The sequence below is a fragment of the Pseudophryne corroboree genome, unplaced genomic scaffold (assembly GCF_028390025.1).
Source record: "Pseudophryne corroboree isolate aPseCor3 unplaced genomic scaffold, aPseCor3.hap2 scaffold_403, whole genome shotgun sequence".
NCBI lineage: Eukaryota > Metazoa > Chordata > Amphibia > Anura > Myobatrachidae > Pseudophryne > Pseudophryne corroboree.
This window is the reverse complement of record NW_026970043.1, coordinates 87,973-105,887: the sequence shown is the minus strand read 5'-3', so window position 1 is coordinate 105,887 and position 17,915 is coordinate 87,973. Positions and strand designations below refer to the sequence as shown.

The following is a 17,915-nucleotide window of genomic DNA, read 5'->3' as shown; positions in this document are numbered from 1 at the left end:
TCCCCTTGCTATAAGCATGGTTTGTACTCTTTTCCATGTGCTCCCAGATCTTTCAAGCAAGTAGCATGGTCAAGAAAGTTCTGTTTGAAAAGAAACAGACATTTACTGTCATTGTTATACAAATAAACTTACATTAAAGCCAACAAGAAAGCACACTCATTCTGTCCTTAAACTGATAAAAGAAACCCCAATAATATGGGGCATGCAAAAATTGAGATAAAACTCAGTTTTGCTCCTCTCCACGGAAATCTTTAATAAATGGCGAAAGATTTGTTCATTCTGAAGAGAAACCAGAGCATGACCAAGATTCCACCTGTCGCCTGAGTGCCATGCCAGCAGTCCTCATTCAGATCAAAGTGAGCGCCCAATTTGAAAGAAAGCAGATTTCTCACCTGGCTTCTCCTTGCTATAAGCATGGTTTGTACTGTATTCCATGTGCTCCCAGATCTTTCAAGCAAGTAGCATGGTCAAGAAAGTTCTGTTTGAAAAGAAACAAACATTTACTGTAATTTCTATGCAAATGAGCTTTCATTAAAGCACACTCATTCTATCTTTAAACCGATAAAAGAAAATCCAAAAAGATGGGGCATGCAAAAATTGAGGTAAAACTCAGTTTTGCTCCTCTCCACGGAAATCTTTAGTAAAAGGCGAAAGATTTGTTCGTTCTGAAGAGAAGCCAGAGCATGACCAAGATTTTCATCTGAAAATATGTGTTCTCCCTGCAGTTGTTGTCCCCAGATGAGAGTTCCCTTGTGCTGCCTCAGTTGAATCTCCTTTACTTGACAGAGATGTGCCTGAGCAGCGGCCCTCCCCAGCCCTATCCCAAATCATACTTATTTTGCATAGGAGATACCATGGTCATGAAGATTGTTCTCCCAGGGTGAGGTTCATTCATTGCATTCTGGGTATGCTGACCCCTGTGATTTCCCCAATGTGGGAAACTCGACTGCATTATTTGTGGTAGTGGGGGACTGTGTTTGTGCTTTCCTCTGGTCAGCTCTGGTAAAAGTCAGATTTCTTTGTCTCAGATCTTCCTCTAGCCTTGTTCTTCTTTCGAGAGTTCCCTTGTGCTGCCTCAGTTGGATCTCCTTCACTTGACAGGGGGTGCCCGAGCAGCAATCCTCCACAGCTCTAGCCCAACTCCTACTTACCTGCCAGGTGAGATACTATGATCTTTACTGTTAGGGCAATCAGGATGTGGAATTCCCTGCCAGGGAAGGTGGTAATGGCGGACTCTGTAATTGGATTTAAAAAAGGAATGGATACATTTCTGAATGAAAAAGCTATCTAAGGTTATAATACTTAAAATATCAACATGGTTAATCCGGGGGTAACATGAGTTATAGTAGCTAACTAGTCATAAAACATTATTCAGCAAGTATGTAGAATCATCACAACTTAAAACAGGTTGAACACGATGGGCAATTTGCCTCTATTCAACCTCAAAAACTATGTTACTATATGTTACTATATTACTATGTTACTGTAGTATACAGAAAACCAAAATGCAATGAACAGTGATAGTGAGCACTGATGAGGATACTAGAACTGACACTGAGCAGCAAGATGCAGCACTGGACTATTAGTAATGTACTGTAGTATGCTGAGCACCACAATGCAGCACAAGACAATGAGCAGTGATACTGAGCACTGATGAGGATACTACTGAGAACTGACACTGAGCAGGAGAGACACACTACTAGTATTACTGAGCAGCAATAAGTAACCACTGATACTGAGCACTGATATTGAGATTTCCACTGAGAGAACATAGCCACGTCCATTCCGCTCTCTCTTCAATGCACGAGTAAAAATGGCGGCAACGCGCAGCTCTTTATATGGAATCCGAATCTCGCGAGAATCCGACAGCGGGATGATGACATTTTCCCTTGTTCAGGTTTTGCGAGTCAGGCGGGAACAACCGAGCCTGCCTCGGACCAGTGTAAACAACGTGGAGTTCGTGGGGAATTCGGTTCTCGGAGAACCGAACCCGCTCCTCTCTACCTTATACCAATCAATTTTTTTATTTTCAATCTAAGCCCCTGCAGTTTTCTGTAAGCATCTGCTTCGCTATGATGATCAACAAGTCACAAGGGCAAACACTCAGGGCTTGAGGCGTAGATCTTAGGACCAGCTGCTACAAGCATGGCAGAGGTGTCACTATCACTGGTGACACCCAGAGAGGTGGCGAGGGAGATTGTAATGCAGTGCGCGCAGATAAGCAGCGCAATGGTAAAAAGGAGGCATGGTTTCATAGGTAGGGGCGTGGCCTGGTGGCCTGAATCTACATTTTGTTGCTCCGGGTGTCCCGGGGGTTGGGGGCTGCACCCGGGGACTAGTGTGTGAGCGGTGCTGGCTCCTGCACAGTGAAAGGGCATGGCCACCCAGCATGACGCCTCCCTTCTTGACCATGCTGTAATTGCAGTCGCACTGCAGTTCAGCGTGATCATAAAAAATGGTGTAGCCTCCTGCTGGTGCAGACTGTATGTGCGCGCAGGAAGCCGCCACCATTTTTGTGATCACAGCGGCTGAATGTGATGTCATACAGCCGCTGTGACCACGCCCCCTGTGTCTACTCCGTTGCAGACCCCATTTTGAAGCCTTGCCCCCGCACCGCTCCATCCCTGACTTGGAAATGGAGTGTTGCTGACCCACCTATCCCCCCCCGCCCCGATTGACAGGCAGAGGCGATCGCATTCTCTGCGGGGTGCCGCAGAAAATGCAGGCACATGCGTATGCTCTTAGCAATTTTTGCAGTTGGATCGCTTATTGTGATTGCAATCCAACCTGAATCAGGCCCTATTACCTATCACAATGCGCTGCGGGCAGTACAAAATTGGGTTAATATAGGAGAAAAACCCCCAGACCTGTGCTCCTTAACTGTACCTGGTGGCTAGTGGAGCGGCTGCCCAGTAATCAGTGTCCACGCCAGTGCGCACACGGTCCACCCCCTACGGCCACGCTCCCCTTCATCAGCGGCCTCGTGATCCGGAAGGGTGGTGTGTGTGTGACTGACCTTAGGATGAAACCGGACCCTCCGCTGCAGTGACCCAGCAACCAGGGCACGGGAGTATACAGCGCCGCTGGGAGTGATGAAGCTGCAGTAAAGATGTCTATTAGACCTAGCCTGCTGCAGCCCTTGTAGATTCTCATAAAACAAGTTCTTCTTTTCTTGTCAAAATTTATAGCTAAGAATAGGCTGCCTGAGGCAGGCCCCTGTTAAGTGGCCTGCTACTGAAGGCACCAACTACAAACTGAGCTCCCTGTTCATGGAAGCGGGGTTATAGAGGAGAATGCACTGAGCATCTTGGGAACAGTCAAAAGCTTTGAGCCGGTTGGTGCCTCAGATCAAGATCCTACTCTACACCCCAATGTGAATCCTTGTGGAGTCCAGTGTACCCCACAGAAGAAATTAATGTGTCACACCCATTGGCAGCAACCTTAGAATAGCTGCTGACGGGCACAATTGAGAAAGGAAGGGGGGGGGGGGGACATTTGAATCCAGCACATAAATGCAATTCAAATATGTAATTTGTACCTTCCTATTTTAAAATATAATGGATGAACCTCACCCTGTGAGAACAATCTTCATGATCAAGAGATCTCATATGCAAAATAAGTATGAGTTGGGATAGGGCTGGGGAGGGTGGCTGCTCGGGCAGCCCCTCCCCCGTCAAGTTAAGGAGATTCAACTGAGGAAGCACAAGGGAACTCTCGTCTGGGGACAACAACTGCAGGGAGACCACATCTTTTCAGATGAACATGGGAGGGCGGAAGGCTGCCTAATACTGAAGCACCATCAAATATCAAACCATATGCAACATCTAGTACAAGCCTTCCTGGGGGAAGGTCTGCAGCAGACGGATTTGCATACAGTGATGTTATTCAAGCAGTGGGCCAAAGTTGGCTGGAACCCTCATCTGCATATGAAAAGAGAAAAGGGGCGTGCAGGGCATGGCGGCCTTTTGCAGTGCTTGGATGACCCCTAGTTCTCATTAAACACCCCCACCCTCCTTTGGTGTGGGGCTCATGTTGGCCATGCCCCATCCCCTGAAGCATTCAAGCTGATTTCTTGCAGCAGCTGGGCACTGTAACAGCTCCAGAGCTGTTCTGTAAGGCAAGTAAAAGGGTGTGGGCCCTGCAGCACCACCTGTAGTTTGCATTGTGCGTTGGAAGGCACAAAGTAAGCAGACGGGAGGAGAAGTCAGGATAGTGCGCAAGGGCATCCTTTTCTCTTAGTCCGTAGAGGATGCTGGGGTCACATTAAGAACCATGGGGTATAGACGGGATCCGCAAGAGACATGGGCACTTTAAGACTATTAAAGGGTGTGAACTGGCTCCTCCCTCTATGCCCCTCCTCCAGACTCCAGTTATAGGAACTGTGCCCATGGAGACGGACATTTCGAGGAAAGGATTTATTGTTAAACTAAGGTGAGCATCTTACCAGCTCACACCTTAAGCATGCCGCAGAACGTGGCATTCAACAGAACACAAGCCAACGGCATGAATAATTGCAGCAAAAAGCTGACCAGAACCATAACACAACATGTGTATAACCACAAGTAATAACTGCAGACACAGTATGGACTGGGACGGGTGCCCAGCATCCTCTACAGACTAAGAGAAAAGGATTTACCGGTAGGTATTAAAATCCTATTTTCTCATACGACCTAGAGGATGCTGGGGTCACATTAAGAACCATGGGGTTATACCAAAGCTCTTGAACGGGTGGAAGAGTGCGTACGACTCTGCAGCACCGAATGACCCAACTTGAAGTTATCATCGGCCAAGGTATCAAACTTGTAAAACTTAGCAAAAGTGTTTACTAAATAGCTGCTCGGCAAAGTTGCAATGCCGAGACTCCCCGACCAGCTGCCCAGGATGAACCCACCTTTCTAGTAGAATGGGTCTTCACCTAATTCAGTAACGGCAATCCTGCCATGGAATGAGCATGCTGAATCTTACCACAGATCCAGCGCATAATGGTCTACATGGAAGCAGGACACCCAATCCTGTTGGGAGCATACAGGACAAACAGAGCCTCTGTTTTCCTAATCTGAACCGTTCTGGTGACATAAATTTTCAAAGTTCTGACCACAGCCAGAGACTTTGACTCAACGAAGGTGTCAGTGGCCAAAGGCACCATGTGGAAAGATGAACCACCTTCGGCAGAAATTGTTGACGTGTCCTCAATTCTGCTCTATCTTCATGAAAGATCAAATAAAGGCTCTTGTGATACTGCATGGTTTGTACTGTTTTCCATGTGCTCCCAGATCTTTCAAGCAAGTAGCATGGTCAAGAAAGTTCTGTTTGAAAAGAAACAAACATTTACTGTCATTGTTATGCAAATAAACTTACATTAAAGCTAACCAGAAAGCACACTCGTTCTGTCTTTAAACTGATAAAAGAAACCCCAATAATATGGGCATACCTCCCAACTTTGTCGGCTCGCAAAGAGGGACACACGCGCGGCGAAGTCGCACGCGCTCCCAAAAAGGGCGTGGCCTAAGTAAAAAGGGCATGGCTTCGCGGGAGGACCCGCGATCGCGAGTCACGCCCCCGTTTTCGGCACTGAGGGGGCATGCCCAGCGCTCTGTGAGCCGCTGGCATGCCACCTCTCCCTCTGACTTCAGTGAATAGACGCTGTGCGCACAGCGACTATTCACCGCTGCTCTGCTAAGCAGGGCAGCGACAGACAGAGCCTCCCAACTGTCCTCCCCACCGCGGGACACTGCGGCCCGCAGGTGGGACAGCGGGACAGTCCCCAAAAAACGGGACTGTCCCGCGAAAATCGGGACAGTTGGGAGGTATGATATGGGGCATGCAAAAATTGAGATAAAACTCAGTTTTGCTCCTCTCCACGGAAATCTTTAGTAAAAGGCGAAAGATTTGTTCGTTCTGAAGAGAAACCAGAGCATGACCAAGATTCCACCTGTCGCCTGAGTGCCATGCCAGCAGTCCTCATTCAGCTCAAAGTGAGCACCCAATTTGAAAGAAAGAAAGCAGATTTCTCACCAGGCTTCCCCTTGCTATAAACATGGTTTGTACTCTTTTCCATGTGCTCCCAGATCTTTCAAGCAATTAGTATGGTCAAGAAAGTTCTGCTTGAAAAGAAACAGACATTTATTGTCATTGTTATGCAAATAAACTTACATTAAAGCTAACAAGAAAGCACACTCGTTCTGTCTTTAAACTGATAAAAGAAACCCCAATAATATGGGGCATGCAAAAATTGAGATAAAACTCAGTTTTGCTCCTCTCCACGGATAATCTTTAATAAAAGGCGAAAGATTTGTTCATTCTGAAGAGAAACCAGAGCATGACCAAGATTCCACCTGTCGCCTGAGTGCTGTGCCAGCAGTCCTCATTCAGATCAAAGTGAGCGCCCAATTTGAAAGAAAGCAGATTTCTCACCTGGCTTCTCCTTGCTATAAGCATGGTTTGTACTGTATTCCATGTGCTCCCAGATCTTTAAAGCAAGTAGCATGGTCAAGAAAGTTCTGTTTGAACATAAATAAACATTTACTGTCACTTCTATGCAAATGAGCTTACATTAAAGCACACTCATTCTATCTTTAAACCGGTAAAAGAAACCCCAAAAAGATGGGGCATGCAAAAATTGAGATAAAACTCGGTTTTGCTCCTCTCCACGGAAATCTTTAGTAAGAGGCGAAAGATTTGTTCGTTCTGAAGAGAAACCAGAGCATGACCAAGATTTTTATCTGAAAATATGTGTTCTCCCTGCAGTTGTTGTCCCCAGATGAGAGTTCCCTTGTGCTGCCTCAGCTGAATCTCCTTTACTTGACAGAGATGTGCCTGAGCAGCGGCCCTCCCCAGCCCTATCCCAAATCATACTTATTTTGCATAGGCGATACCATGGTCATGAAGATTGTTCTCCCAGGGTGAGGTTCATTCATTGCATTCTGGGTATGCTGACCCCTGTGATTTCCCCAAATGTGGGAAACTCGACTGCATTATTTGTGGTAGTGGGGGACTGTGTTTGTGCTTTCCTCTAGTCAGCTCTGGTAAAAGTCAGATTTATTTGTCTCAGATCTTCCTCTAGCCTTGTTCTTCTTTCGAGAGTTCCCTTGTGCTGCCTAAGTTGGATCTCTTTCACTTGACAGGGGGGTGCCCGAGTAGCGACCCTCCCCAGCTCTAGCCCAACTCCTACTTACCTGCCAGGTGAGATACTATGATCATGAAGGTGCTTCTCCCAGGGCAAGGCTCACCCATTGCACTCTGGGTGTGGTGCCCCTGCGATTTCCCCAAATGTGGGAAGCTTGACTGCATAATTTGTGTTTCCCCTGGTCGGCTCTCGTATAATTCAGATCTCTTTGTCTCAGGTCTCTCTCCAGCCTAGTTTGCTGTCTGTTTCCACTTCTTTTTTCATGAGCCCCTCCCTTTTATACCCTTGTGCACTATCCTGACTTCTCCTCTTGTCTGCTTATTTTGTGCCTTCCAATGCACAATGCAAACTACAGGTAGTGCTGCAGGGCCCACACCCTTTTACTTGCCGTACAGAGCAGCTCTGGAGCTGTTACAGTGCCCAGCTGCTGCAAGAAATCAGCTTGAATGCTTCAGGGGCTGGGGCATAGCCAACATGAGCCCCACACCGAAGGAGGGTGGAGGTGTTTAATGCGAACTAGGGGTCATCCAAGCGCCGCAAAAGGCCGCTATGCCCTGCACGCCCCTTTTCTCTTTTCATATGCAGACGAGGGTTGAAGCCAACTTTGACCCACTGCTTGGATGACATCACCGTATGCAAATCCATCTGCTGCAGGCCTTCCCCCAGGAATGCTTGCACTAGTTGTTGCATTTGGTTTGTTGTTTGGGGGTGCTTCATTATTAGGCAGCCTTCTGCCCTCCCATGTTCATCTGAAAATATGTGTTCTCCCTGCAGTTGTTGTCCCCAGATGAGAGTTCCCTTGTGCTGCCTCAGTTGAATCTCCTTTACTTGACAGAGATGTGCCTGAGCAGCGGCCCTCCCCAGCCCTATCCCAAATCATACTTATTTTGCATAGGAGATACCATGGTCATGAAGATTGTTCTCCAAGGGTGAGGTTCATTCATTGCATTCTGGGTATGCTGACCCCTGTGATTTCCCCAAATGTGGGAAACTCGACTGCATTATTTGTGGTAGTGGGGGACTGTGTTTGTGCTTTCCTCTGGTCAGCTCTGGTAAAAGTCAGATTTATTTGTCTCAGATCTTCCTCTAGCCTTGTTCTTCTTTCGAGAGTTCCCTTGTGCTGCCTCAGTTGAATCTCCTTCACTTGACAGGGGGGTACCCGAGCAGCGACCCTCCCCAGCTCTAGCCCAACTTCTACTTACCTGGCAGGTGAGATACTATGATCATGTAGGTGCTTCTCCCAGGGCAAGGCTCACCCATTGCACTCTGGGTGTGCTGCTCCTGCGATTTCCCCAAATGTGGGAAACTTGACTGCATAATTTGTGTTTCCCCTGGTCGGCTCTCGTATAATTCAGATCTCTTTGTCTCAGGTCTCTCTCCAGCCTAGTTTGCTGTCTGTTTCAACTTCTCTTTTCTTGAGCCGCTCCCTTCTATGCCCTTGCGCACTATCCTGACTTCTCCCGTCTGCTTACTTTGTGCCTTCCAATGCACAATGCAAACTACAGGTAGTGCTGCAGGGCCCACACCCTTTTACTTGCCGTTCAGAGCAGCTCTGGAGCTGTTACAGTGCCCAGCTGCTGCAAGAAATCACCTTGAATGCTTCAGGGGCTGGGGCATAGCCAACATGAGCCCCACACCGAAGGAGGGTGGAGGTGTTTAATGCGAACTAGGGGTCATCCAAGCGCCGCAAAAGGCCGCCATGCCCTGCACGCCCCTTTTCTCTTTTCATATGCAGACGAGGGTTGAAGCCAACTTTGACCCACTGCTTGGATGACATCACTATATGCAAATCCATCTGCTGCAGGCCTTCCCCCAGGAATGCTTGTACTAGTTGTTGCATTTGGTTTGTTGTTTGGGGGTGCTTCAGTATTAGGCAGCCTTCTGCCCTCCCATGTTTATCTGAAAATATGTGTTCTCCCTGCAGTTGTTGTCCCCAGATGAGAGTTCCCTTGTGCTGCCTCAGTTGAATCTCCTTTACTTGACAGAGATGTGCCTGAGCAGCGGCCCTCCCCAACCCTATCCCAAATCATACTTATTTTGCATAGGCGTATCGCCTATGCAAAATAAGTATGATTTGGGATAGGGTTGGGGAGGGCCGCTGCTCAGGCACATCTCTGTCAAGTAAAGGAGATTCAACTGAGGCAGCACAAGGGAACTCTCATCTGGGGACATGGTCATGAAGATTGTTCTCCCAGGGTGAGGTTCATTCATTGCATTCTGGGTATGCTGACCCCTGTGATTTCCCCAAATGTGGGAAACTCGACTGCATTATTTGTGGTAGTGGGGGACTGTGTTTGTGCTTTCCTCTGGACAGCTCTGGTAAAAGTCAGATTTCTTTGTCTCAGATCTTCCTCTAGCCTTGTTCTTCTTTCGAGAGTTCCCTTGTGCTGCCTCAGTTGGATCTCTTTAACTTGACAGGGGGGGTGCCCGAGCAGCGACCCTCCCCAGCTCTAGCCCAACTCCTACTTACTTGCCAGGTGAGATACTATGATCATGAAGGATCTTCTCCCAGGGCAAGGCTCACCCATTGCACTCTGGGTGTGGTGCCCCTGCGATTTCCCCAAATGTGGGAAGCTTGACTGCATAATTTGTGTTTCCCCTGGTCGGCTCTCGTATAATTCAGATCTCTTTGTCTCAGGTCTCTCTCCAGCCTAGTTTGCTGTCTGTTTCCACTTCTTTTTTCATGAGCCCCTCCCTTTTATACCCTTGTGCACTATCCTGACTTCTCCTCCTGTCTGCTTACTTTGTGCCTTCCAATGCACAATGCAAACTACAGGTAGTGCTGTAGGGCCCACACCCTTTTACTTGCCGTACAGAGCAGCTCTGGAGCTGTTACAGTGCCCAGCTACTGCAAGAAATCAGCTTGAATGCTTCAGGGGCTGGGGCACAGCCAACATGAGCCCCACACCGAAGGAGGGTGGAGGTGTTTAATGTGAACTAGGGGTCATCCAAGCACCGCAAAAGGCCGCCATGCCCTGCACGCCCCTTTTCTCTTTTCATATGCAGACGAGGGTTGAAGCCAACTTTGACCCACTGCTTGGATGACATCACCGTATGCAAATCCATCTGCTGCAGGCCTTCCCCCAGGAATGCTTGCACTAGTTGTTGCATTTGGTTTGTTGTTTGGGGGTGCTTCAGTATTAGGCAGCCTTCTGCCCTCCCATGTTCATCTGAAAATATGTGTTCTCCCTGCAGTTGTTGTCCCCAGATGAGAGTTCCCTTGTGCTGCCTCAGTTGAATCTCCTTTACTTGACAGAGATGTGCCTGAGCAGCGGCCCTCCCCAGCCCTATCCCAAATCATACTTATTTTGCATGGTCATGAAGATTGACTTATTTTGCATGGTCATGAAGATTGTTCTCCCAGGGTGAGGTTCATTCATTGCATTCTGGGTATGCTGACCCCTGTGATTTCCCCAAATGTGGGAAACTCGACTGCATTATTTGTGGTAGTGGGGGACTGTGTTTGTGCTTTCCTCTGGTCAGCTCTGGTAAAAGTCAGATTTATTTGTCTCAGATCTTCCTCTAGCCTTGTTCTTCTTTCGAGAGTTTCCTTGTGCTGCCTCAGTTGGATCTCTTTCACTTGACAGGGGGGTGCCCGAGCAGCGACCCTCCCCAGCTCTAGCCCAACTCCTACTTACCTGCCAGGTGAGATACTATGATCATGAAGGTGCTTCTCCCAGGGCAAGGCTCACCCATTGCACTCTGATTTCCCCAAATGTGGGAAGCTTGACTGCATAATTTGTGTTTCCCCTGGTCGGCTCTCGTATAATTCAGATCTCTTTGTCTCAGGTCTCTCTCCAGCCTAGTTTGCTGTCTGTTTCCACTTCTTTTTTCATGAGCCCCTCCCTTTTATACCCTTGTGCACTATCCTGACTTCTCCTCCTGTCTGCTTACTTTGTGCCTTCCAATGCACAATGCAAACTACAGGTAGTGCTGCAGGGCCCACACCCTTTTACTTGCCGTACAGAGCAGCTCTGGAGCTGTTACAGTGCCCAGCTGCTGCAAGAAATCAGCTTGAATGCTTCAGGGGCTGGGGCATAGCCAACATGAGCCCCACACCGAAGGAGGGTGGAGGTGTTTAATGCGAACTAGGGGTCATCCAAGCGCCGCAAAAGGCCGCCATGCCCTGCACGCCCCTTTTCTCTTTTCATATGCAGACGAGGGTTGAAGCCAACTTTGACCCACTGCTTGGATGACATCACCGTATGCAAATCCATCTGCTGCAGGCCTTCCCCCAGGAATGCTTGCACTAGTTGATGCATTTGGTTTGTTGTTTGGGGGTGCTTCAGTATTAGGCAGCCTTCTGCCCTCCCATGTTCATCTGAAAATATGTGTTCTCCCTGCAGTTGTTGTCCCCAGATGAGAGTTCCCTTGTGCTGCCTCAGTTGAATCTCCTTTACTTGACAGAGATGTGCCTGAGCAGCGGCCCTCCCCAGCCCTATCCCAAATCATACTTATTTTGCATAGGAGATACCATGGTCATGAAGATTGTTCTCCCACGGTGAGGTTCATTCATTGCATTCTGGGTATGCTGACCCCTGTGATTTCCCCAAATGTGGGAAACTCGACTGCTTTATTTGTGGTAGTGGGGGACTGTGTTTGTGCTTTCCTCTGGTCAGCTCTGGTAAAAGTCAGATTTCTTTGTCTCAGATCTTCCTTTAGCCTTGTTCTTCTTTCGAGAGTTCCCTTGTGCTGCCTCAGTTGGATCTCCTTCACTTGACAGGGGGGTACCCGAGCAGCGACCCTCCCCAGCTCTAGCCCAACTTCTACTTACCTGGCAGGTGAGATACTATGATCATGTAGGTGCTTCTCCCAGGGCAAGGCTCACCCATTGCACTCTGGGTGTGCTGCTCCTGCGATTTCCCCAAATGTGGGAAACTTGACTGCATAATTTGTGTTTCCCCTGGTCGGCTCTCGTATAATTCAGATCTCTTTGTCTCAGGTCTCTCTCCAGCCTAGTTTGCTGTCTGTTTCAACTTCTCTTTTCTTGAGCCGCTCCCTTCTATGCCCTTGCGCACTATCCTGACTTCTCCCGTCTGCTTACTTTGTGCCTTCCAATGCACAATGCAAACTACAGGTAGTGCTGCAGGGCCCACACCCTTTTACTTGCCGTTCAGAGCTGCTCTGGAGCTGTTACAGTGCCCAGCTGCTGCAATAAATCAGCTTGAATGCTTCAGGGGATGGGGCATGGCCAACATGAGCCCCACACCAAAGGAGGGTGGGGTGTTTAATGCGAACTAGGGGTCATCCAAGCACCGCAAAAGGCCGCCATGCCCTGCACGCCCCTTTTCTCTTTTCATATGCAGATGAGGGTTGAAGCCAACTTTGACCCACTGCTTGGATGACATCACCGTATGCAAATCCGTCTTCTGCAGAACTTCCCCCAGGAATGCTTGCACTAGTTGTTGCATTTGGTTTGTTGTTTGGGGGTGCTTCAGTATTAGGCAGCCTTCTGCCCTCCCATGTTCATCTGAAAATATGTGTTCTCCCTGCAGTTGTTGTCCCCAGATGAGAGTTCCCTTGTGCTGCCTCAGTTGAATCTCCTTTACTTGACAGAGATGTGCATGAGCAGCGGCCCTCCCCAGCCCTATCCCAAATCATACTTATTTTGCATAGGAGATACCATGGTCATGAAGATTACTCTCCCAGGGTGAGGTTCATTCATTGCATTCTGGGTATGCTGACCCCTGTGATTTCCCCAAATGTGGGAAACGTGACTGCTTTATTTGTTGGCAGTGGGGGACTGTGTTTGTGTTTTCCTCTGATCTCTGGTAAAAGTCAGATTTCTTTGTTTCAGATCTTCCTCTAGCCTTGTTCTTCTTTCGAGAGTTTCCTTGTGCTGCCTCAGTTGGATCTCCTTCACTTGACAGGGGGGTGCCCGAGCAGCGACCCTCCCCAGCTCTAGCCCAACTCCTACTTACCTGCCAGGTGAGATACTATGATCATGAAGGTGCTTCTCCCAGGGCAAGGCTCACCCATTGCACTCTGGGTGTGCTGCCCCTGCGATTTCCCCAAATGTGGGAAACTTGACTGCATAATTTGTGTTTCCCCTGGTCAGGTCTCGTATAATTCAGATCTCTTTGTCTCAGGTCTCTCTCCTGCATAGTTTGCTGTCTGTTTCCACTTCTCTTTTCTTGAGCCGCTCCCTTCTATGCCCTTGCGCACTATCCTGACTTCTCCTCCTTTCTGCTTACTTTGTGCCTTCCAACGCACAATGCGAACTACAGGTAGTGCTGCAGGGCCCACACCCTTTTACTTGCCTTACAGAGCAGCTCTGGAGCTGTTACAGTGCCCAGCTGCTGCAAGAAATCAGCTTGAATGCTTCAGGGGCTGGGGCATAGCCAACATGAGCCCCACACCGAAGGAGGGTGGAGGTGTTTAATGCAAACTAGGGGTCAGCCAAGTGCTGCAAAAGGCCACCATGCCCTGCACGCCCCTTTTCTCTTTTCATATGCAGACGAGGGTTGAAGCCAACTTTGACCCACTGCTTGGATGACATCACCATATGCAAATCTATCTGCTGCAGGCCTTCCCCCAGGAATGCTTGCACTAGTTGTTGCATTTGGTTTGTTGTTTGGGGGTGCTTCAGTATTAGGCAGCCTTCTGCCCTCCCATGTTCATCTGAAAATATGTGTTCTCCCTGCAGTTGTTGTCCCCAGATGAGAGTTCCCTTGTGCTGCCTCAGTTGAATCTCCTTTACTTGACAGAGATGTGCCTGAGCAGCGGCCCTCCGCAGCCATATCCCAAATCATACTTATTTTGCATAGGAGATACCATTGTTATGAAGATTGTTCTCCCAGGGTGCGGTTCATTCATTGCACTCTGGGTATGCTGAACCCTGTGATTTCCCCAAATGTGGGAAACTCGACTGCATTATTTGTGGTAGTGGTGGACTGTGTTTGTGCTTTCCTCTGGTCAGCTCTGGTAAAAGTCAGATTTCTTTGTCTCAGATCTTCCTCTAGCCTTGTTCTTCTTTCGAGAGTTCCTTTGTGCTGCCTCAGTTGGATCTCCTTCACTTGACAGGGGGGTGCCCGAGCAGCGACCCTCCCCAGCTCTAGCCCAACTCCTACTTACCTGCCAGGTGAGATACTATGATCATGAAGGTGCTTCTCCAAGGGCAAGGCTCACCCATTGCACTCTGGGTGTGCTGCTCCTGCGATTTCCCCAAATGTGGGAAACTTGACTGCATAATTTGTGTTTCCCCTGGTCAGGTCTCGTATAATTCAGATATCTTTGTCTCAGGTCTCTCTCCAGCCTAGTTTGCTGTCTGTTTCCACTTCTCTTTTCTTGAGCCGCTCCCTTCTATGCCCTTGCGCACTATCCTGACTTCTCCTTTCTGCTTACTTTGTGCCTTCCAACGCACAATGCGAACTACAGGTAGTGCTGCAGGGCCCACACCCTTTTACTTGCCTTACAGAGCAGCTCTGGAGCTGTTACAGTGCCCAGCTGCTGCAAGAAATCAGCTTGAATGCTTCAGGGGCTGGGGCATAGCCAACATGAGCCCCACACCGAAGGAGGGTGGAGGTGTTTAATGCAAACTAGGGGTCAGCCAAGTGCCGCAAAAGGCCACCATGCCCTGCACGCCCCTTTTCTCTTTTCATATGCAGACGAGGGTTGAAGCCAACTTTGACCCACTGCTTGGATGACATCACCATATGCAAATCTATCTGCTGCAGGCCTTCCCCCAGGAATGCTTGCACTAGTTGTTGCATTTGGTTTGTTGTTTGGGGGTGCTTCAGTATTAGGCAGCCTTCTGCCCTCCCATGTTCATCTGAAAATATGTGTTCTCCCTGCAGTTGTTGTCCCCAGATGAGAGTTCCCTTGTGCTGCCTCAGTTGAATCTCCTTTACTTGACAGAGATGTGCCTGAGCAGCGGCCCTCCGCAGCCATATCCCAAATCATACTTATTTTGCATAGGAGATACCATGGTCATAAAGATTGTTCTCCCAGGGTGAGGTTCATTCATTGCATTCTGGGTATGCTGACCCCTGTGATTTCCCCAAATGTGGGAAACTCAACTGCATTATTTGTGGTAGTGGGGGACTGTGTTTGTGTTTTCCTCTGGTCAGCTCTGGTAAAAGTCAGATTTCTTTGTCTCAGATCTTCCTCTAGCCTTGTTCTTCTTTCGAGAGTTCCATTGTGCTGCCTCAGTTTGATCTCCTTCACTTGACAGGGGGGTACCCGAGCAGCGACCCTCCCCAGCTCTAGCCCAACTCCTACATACCTGCCAGGTGAGATACTATGATCATGAAGGTGCTTCTCCCAGGGCAAGGCTCACCCATTGCACTCTGGGTGTGCTGCTCCTGTGATTTCCCCAAATGTGGGAAACTTGACTGCATAATTTGTGTTTCCCCTGGTCGGCTCTCGTATAATTCAGATCTCTTTGTCTCAGGTCTCTCTCCAGCCTAGTTTGCTGTCTGTTTCCACTTCTCTTTTCTTGAGCCGCTGCCTTCTATGCCCTTGTGCACTCTCCTGACTTCACCTGTCTGCTTACTTTGTGCCTTCCAACGCACAATGCAAACTACAGGTAGTGCTGTAGGGCCAACACCCTTTTACTTGCCTTACAGAGCAGCTCTGGAGCTGTTACAGTGCCCAGCTGCTGCAAGAAATCAGCTTGAATGCTTCAGGGGCTGGGGCATAGCCAACATGAGCCCCACACCGACGGAGGGTGGAGGTGTTTAATGCTAACTAAGGGTCATCCAAGCGCCGCAAAAGGCCGCCATGCCCTGCATACCCCTTTTCTCTTTTCATATGCAGATGAGGGTTCCAGCCAACTTTGGCCCACTGCTTGGATGACATCACCGTATGCAAATCCGTCTTCTGCAGACCTTTTCCCAGGAATGCTTGTACTAGTTGTTGCATTTGGTTTGTTGTTTGGGGGTGCTTCAGTATTAGGCAGCCTTCTGCTCTCCCATGTTCATCTGAAAATATGTGTTCTCCCTGCAGTTGTTGTCCCCAGATGAGAGTTCCCTTGTGCTGCCTCAGTTGAATCTCCTTTACTTGACAGAGATGTGCCTGAGCAGCGGCCCTCCCCAGCCCTATCCCAAATCATACTTATTTTGCATAGGAGATACAATTGTCATGAAGATTGTTCTCCCAGGGTGAAGTTCATTCATTGCATTCTGGGTATGCTGACCCCTGTGATTTCCCCAAATGTGGGAAACTCGACTGCATTATTTGTGGTAGTGGGGGACTGTGTTTGTGCTTTCCTCTGGTCAGCTCTGGTAAAAGTCAGATTTCTTTGTCTCAGATCTTCCTCTAGCCTTGTTCTTTTTTCGAGAGTTTCCTTGTGCTGCCTCAGTTGGATCTCGTTCACTTGACAGGGGGGTGCCCGAACAGCGACCCTCCCCAGCTCTAGCCCAACTCCTACTTACCTGCCAGGTGAGATACTATGATCAGGAAGGTGCTTCTCCCAGGGCAAGGCTCACCCAATGCACTCTGGGTGTGCTGCTCCTACGATTTCCCCAAATGTGGGACACTTGATTACATAATTTGTGTTTCCTCTGGTCGGCTCTCGTATAATTCAGATCTCTTTGTCTCAGGTCTCTCTCCAGCCTAGTTTGCTGTCTGTTTCCACTTCTCTTTTCTTGAGCCGCTCCCTTCTATGCCCTTGTGCACTATCCTGACTTCTCCCGTCTGCTTACTTTGTGCCTTCCAACGCACAATGCAAACTACAGGTAGTGCTGCAGGGCCCACACCCTTTTACTTGCTTTACAGAGCAGCTCTGGAGCTGTTACAGTGCCCAGCTGCTGCAAGAAATCAGCTTGAATGCTTCAGGGGCTGGGGCATAGCCAACATGAGCCCCACACCGAAGGAAGGTGGAGGTGTTTAATGCGAACTAGGGGTCATCCAAGCGCCGCAAAAGGCCGCCATGCCCTGCACACCCCTTTTTTATTTTCATATGCAGACGAGGGTTGAAGCCAACTTTGACCCACTGCTTGGATGACATCACCATATGCAAATCCATCTGCTGCAGGCCTTCCCCCAGGAATGCTTGCACTAGTAGTTGCATTTGATTTGTTGTTTGGGGGTGCTTCAGTATTAGGCAGCCTTCTGCCCTCCCATGTTCATCTGAAAATATGTGTTCTCCCTGCAGTTGTTGTCCCCAGATGAGAGTTCCCTTGTGTTGCCTCAGTTGAATCTCCTTTACTTGACAGAGATGTGCCTGAGCAGCGGCCCTCCCCAGCCCTATCCCAAATCATACTTATTTTGCATAGGAGATACCATGGTCATGAAGATTGTTCTCCCAGGGTGAGGTTCATTCATTGCACTCTGGGTATGCTGACCCCTGTGATTTCCCCAAATGTGGGAAACTCGACTGCATTATTTGTGGTAGTGGGGGACTGCGTTTGTGCTTTCCTCTGGTCAGCTCTGGTAAAAGTCAGATTTCTTTGTCTCAGATCTTCCTCTAGCCTTGTTCTTCTTTCGAGAGTTCCCTTGTGCTGCCTCAGTTGGATCTCCTTCACTTGACAGGGGGTGCCCGAGCAGCAATCCTCCACAGCTCTAGCCCAACTCCTACTTACCTGCCAGGTGAGATACTATGATCTTCACTGTTAGGGCAATCAGGATGTGGAATTCCCTGCCAGGGAAGGTGGTAATGGCGGACTCTGTAATTGGATTTAAAAAAGGAATGGATACATTTCTGAATGAAAAAGCTATCCAAGGTTATAATACTTAAAATATCAACATGGTTAATCCGGGGGTAACATGAGTTATAGTAGCTAACTAGTCATAAAACATTATTCAGCAAGTATGTAGAATCATCACAACTTAAAACAGGTTGAACACG

General features: G+C 48.7%; 22 non-coding genes and 2 pseudogenes across 22 annotated transcripts; 19 read left to right on the top strand and 5 right to left on the bottom strand.

Moving 5' to 3' along the window:
- Nucleotides 1–183: 183 nt before the first annotated feature.
- LOC135024240 (U5 spliceosomal RNA) lies at nucleotides 184–299 on the bottom strand. The gene has a single exon (XR_010221086.1). It is a non-coding gene; the product is annotated as a U5 spliceosomal RNA (small nuclear RNA).
- Nucleotides 300–569: 270 nt separating this feature from the next.
- On the bottom strand, nucleotides 570–685 carry LOC135024220 (U5 spliceosomal RNA). The gene has a single exon (XR_010221065.1). It is a non-coding gene; the product is annotated as a U5 spliceosomal RNA (small nuclear RNA).
- A 144-nt stretch (nucleotides 686–829) lies between these two features.
- Nucleotides 830–992, top strand: LOC135024257 (U1 spliceosomal RNA). The gene has a single exon (XR_010221102.1). It is a non-coding gene; the product is annotated as a U1 spliceosomal RNA (small nuclear RNA).
- Nucleotides 993–5,805: 4,813 nt separating this feature from the next.
- LOC135024253 (U5 spliceosomal RNA) lies at nucleotides 5,806–5,918 on the bottom strand. The gene has a single exon (XR_010221098.1). It is a non-coding gene; the product is annotated as a U5 spliceosomal RNA (small nuclear RNA).
- Nucleotides 5,919–6,204: 286 nt separating this feature from the next.
- On the bottom strand, nucleotides 6,205–6,321 carry LOC135024255 (U5 spliceosomal RNA). The gene has a single exon (XR_010221100.1). It is a non-coding gene; the product is annotated as a U5 spliceosomal RNA (small nuclear RNA).
- A 270-nt stretch (nucleotides 6,322–6,591) lies between these two features.
- Nucleotides 6,592–6,707, bottom strand: LOC135024224 (U5 spliceosomal RNA). The gene has a single exon (XR_010221069.1). It is a non-coding gene; the product is annotated as a U5 spliceosomal RNA (small nuclear RNA).
- A 144-nt stretch (nucleotides 6,708–6,851) lies between these two features.
- LOC135023964 (U1 spliceosomal RNA) lies at nucleotides 6,852–7,015 on the top strand. Its single transcript, XR_010220841.1, has one exon. It is a non-coding gene; the product is annotated as a U1 spliceosomal RNA (small nuclear RNA).
- Nucleotides 7,016–7,167: 152 nt separating this feature from the next.
- LOC135024144 (U1 spliceosomal RNA) lies at nucleotides 7,168–7,330 on the top strand. The gene has a single exon (XR_010221005.1). It is a non-coding gene; the product is annotated as a U1 spliceosomal RNA (small nuclear RNA).
- A 674-nt stretch (nucleotides 7,331–8,004) lies between these two features.
- On the top strand, nucleotides 8,005–8,168 carry LOC135024273 (U1 spliceosomal RNA). Its single transcript, XR_010221117.1, has one exon. It is a non-coding gene; the product is annotated as a U1 spliceosomal RNA (small nuclear RNA).
- Nucleotides 8,169–8,320: 152 nt separating this feature from the next.
- LOC135024041 (U1 spliceosomal RNA) lies at nucleotides 8,321–8,483 on the top strand. The gene has a single exon (XR_010220917.1). It is a non-coding gene; the product is annotated as a U1 spliceosomal RNA (small nuclear RNA).
- A 797-nt stretch (nucleotides 8,484–9,280) lies between these two features.
- Nucleotides 9,281–9,435, top strand: LOC135024149 (U1 spliceosomal RNA; annotated as a pseudogene).
- A 153-nt stretch (nucleotides 9,436–9,588) lies between these two features.
- LOC135024190 (U1 spliceosomal RNA) lies at nucleotides 9,589–9,751 on the top strand. The gene has a single exon (XR_010221038.1). It is a non-coding gene; the product is annotated as a U1 spliceosomal RNA (small nuclear RNA).
- A 674-nt stretch (nucleotides 9,752–10,425) lies between these two features.
- LOC135024160 (U1 spliceosomal RNA) lies at nucleotides 10,426–10,604 on the top strand (annotated as a pseudogene).
- Nucleotides 10,605–11,576: 972 nt separating this feature from the next.
- Nucleotides 11,577–11,740, top strand: LOC135023999 (U1 spliceosomal RNA). The gene has a single exon (XR_010220875.1). It is a non-coding gene; the product is annotated as a U1 spliceosomal RNA (small nuclear RNA).
- A 152-nt stretch (nucleotides 11,741–11,892) lies between these two features.
- LOC135024040 (U1 spliceosomal RNA) lies at nucleotides 11,893–12,055 on the top strand. The gene has a single exon (XR_010220916.1). It is a non-coding gene; the product is annotated as a U1 spliceosomal RNA (small nuclear RNA).
- Nucleotides 12,056–12,725: 670 nt separating this feature from the next.
- Nucleotides 12,726–12,890, top strand: LOC135024127 (U1 spliceosomal RNA). Its single transcript, XR_010220988.1, has one exon. It is a non-coding gene; the product is annotated as a U1 spliceosomal RNA (small nuclear RNA).
- A 149-nt stretch (nucleotides 12,891–13,039) lies between these two features.
- Nucleotides 13,040–13,202, top strand: LOC135024073 (U1 spliceosomal RNA). The gene has a single exon (XR_010220945.1). It is a non-coding gene; the product is annotated as a U1 spliceosomal RNA (small nuclear RNA).
- Nucleotides 13,203–13,876: 674 nt separating this feature from the next.
- Nucleotides 13,877–14,040, top strand: LOC135024016 (U1 spliceosomal RNA). The gene has a single exon (XR_010220892.1). It is a non-coding gene; the product is annotated as a U1 spliceosomal RNA (small nuclear RNA).
- Nucleotides 14,041–14,192: 152 nt separating this feature from the next.
- LOC135024113 (U1 spliceosomal RNA) lies at nucleotides 14,193–14,355 on the top strand. The gene has a single exon (XR_010220980.1). It is a non-coding gene; the product is annotated as a U1 spliceosomal RNA (small nuclear RNA).
- A 671-nt stretch (nucleotides 14,356–15,026) lies between these two features.
- On the top strand, nucleotides 15,027–15,190 carry LOC135024278 (U1 spliceosomal RNA). The gene has a single exon (XR_010221122.1). It is a non-coding gene; the product is annotated as a U1 spliceosomal RNA (small nuclear RNA).
- Nucleotides 15,191–15,342: 152 nt separating this feature from the next.
- On the top strand, nucleotides 15,343–15,505 carry LOC135024138 (U1 spliceosomal RNA). The gene has a single exon (XR_010220999.1). It is a non-coding gene; the product is annotated as a U1 spliceosomal RNA (small nuclear RNA).
- A 671-nt stretch (nucleotides 15,506–16,176) lies between these two features.
- LOC135023993 (U1 spliceosomal RNA) lies at nucleotides 16,177–16,340 on the top strand. The gene has a single exon (XR_010220869.1). It is a non-coding gene; the product is annotated as a U1 spliceosomal RNA (small nuclear RNA).
- A 152-nt stretch (nucleotides 16,341–16,492) lies between these two features.
- Nucleotides 16,493–16,655, top strand: LOC135024179 (U1 spliceosomal RNA). The gene has a single exon (XR_010221029.1). It is a non-coding gene; the product is annotated as a U1 spliceosomal RNA (small nuclear RNA).
- A 671-nt stretch (nucleotides 16,656–17,326) lies between these two features.
- LOC135023953 (U1 spliceosomal RNA) lies at nucleotides 17,327–17,490 on the top strand. Its single transcript, XR_010220830.1, has one exon. It is a non-coding gene; the product is annotated as a U1 spliceosomal RNA (small nuclear RNA).
- The last annotated feature ends 425 nt before the right edge of the window (nucleotides 17,491–17,915 follow it).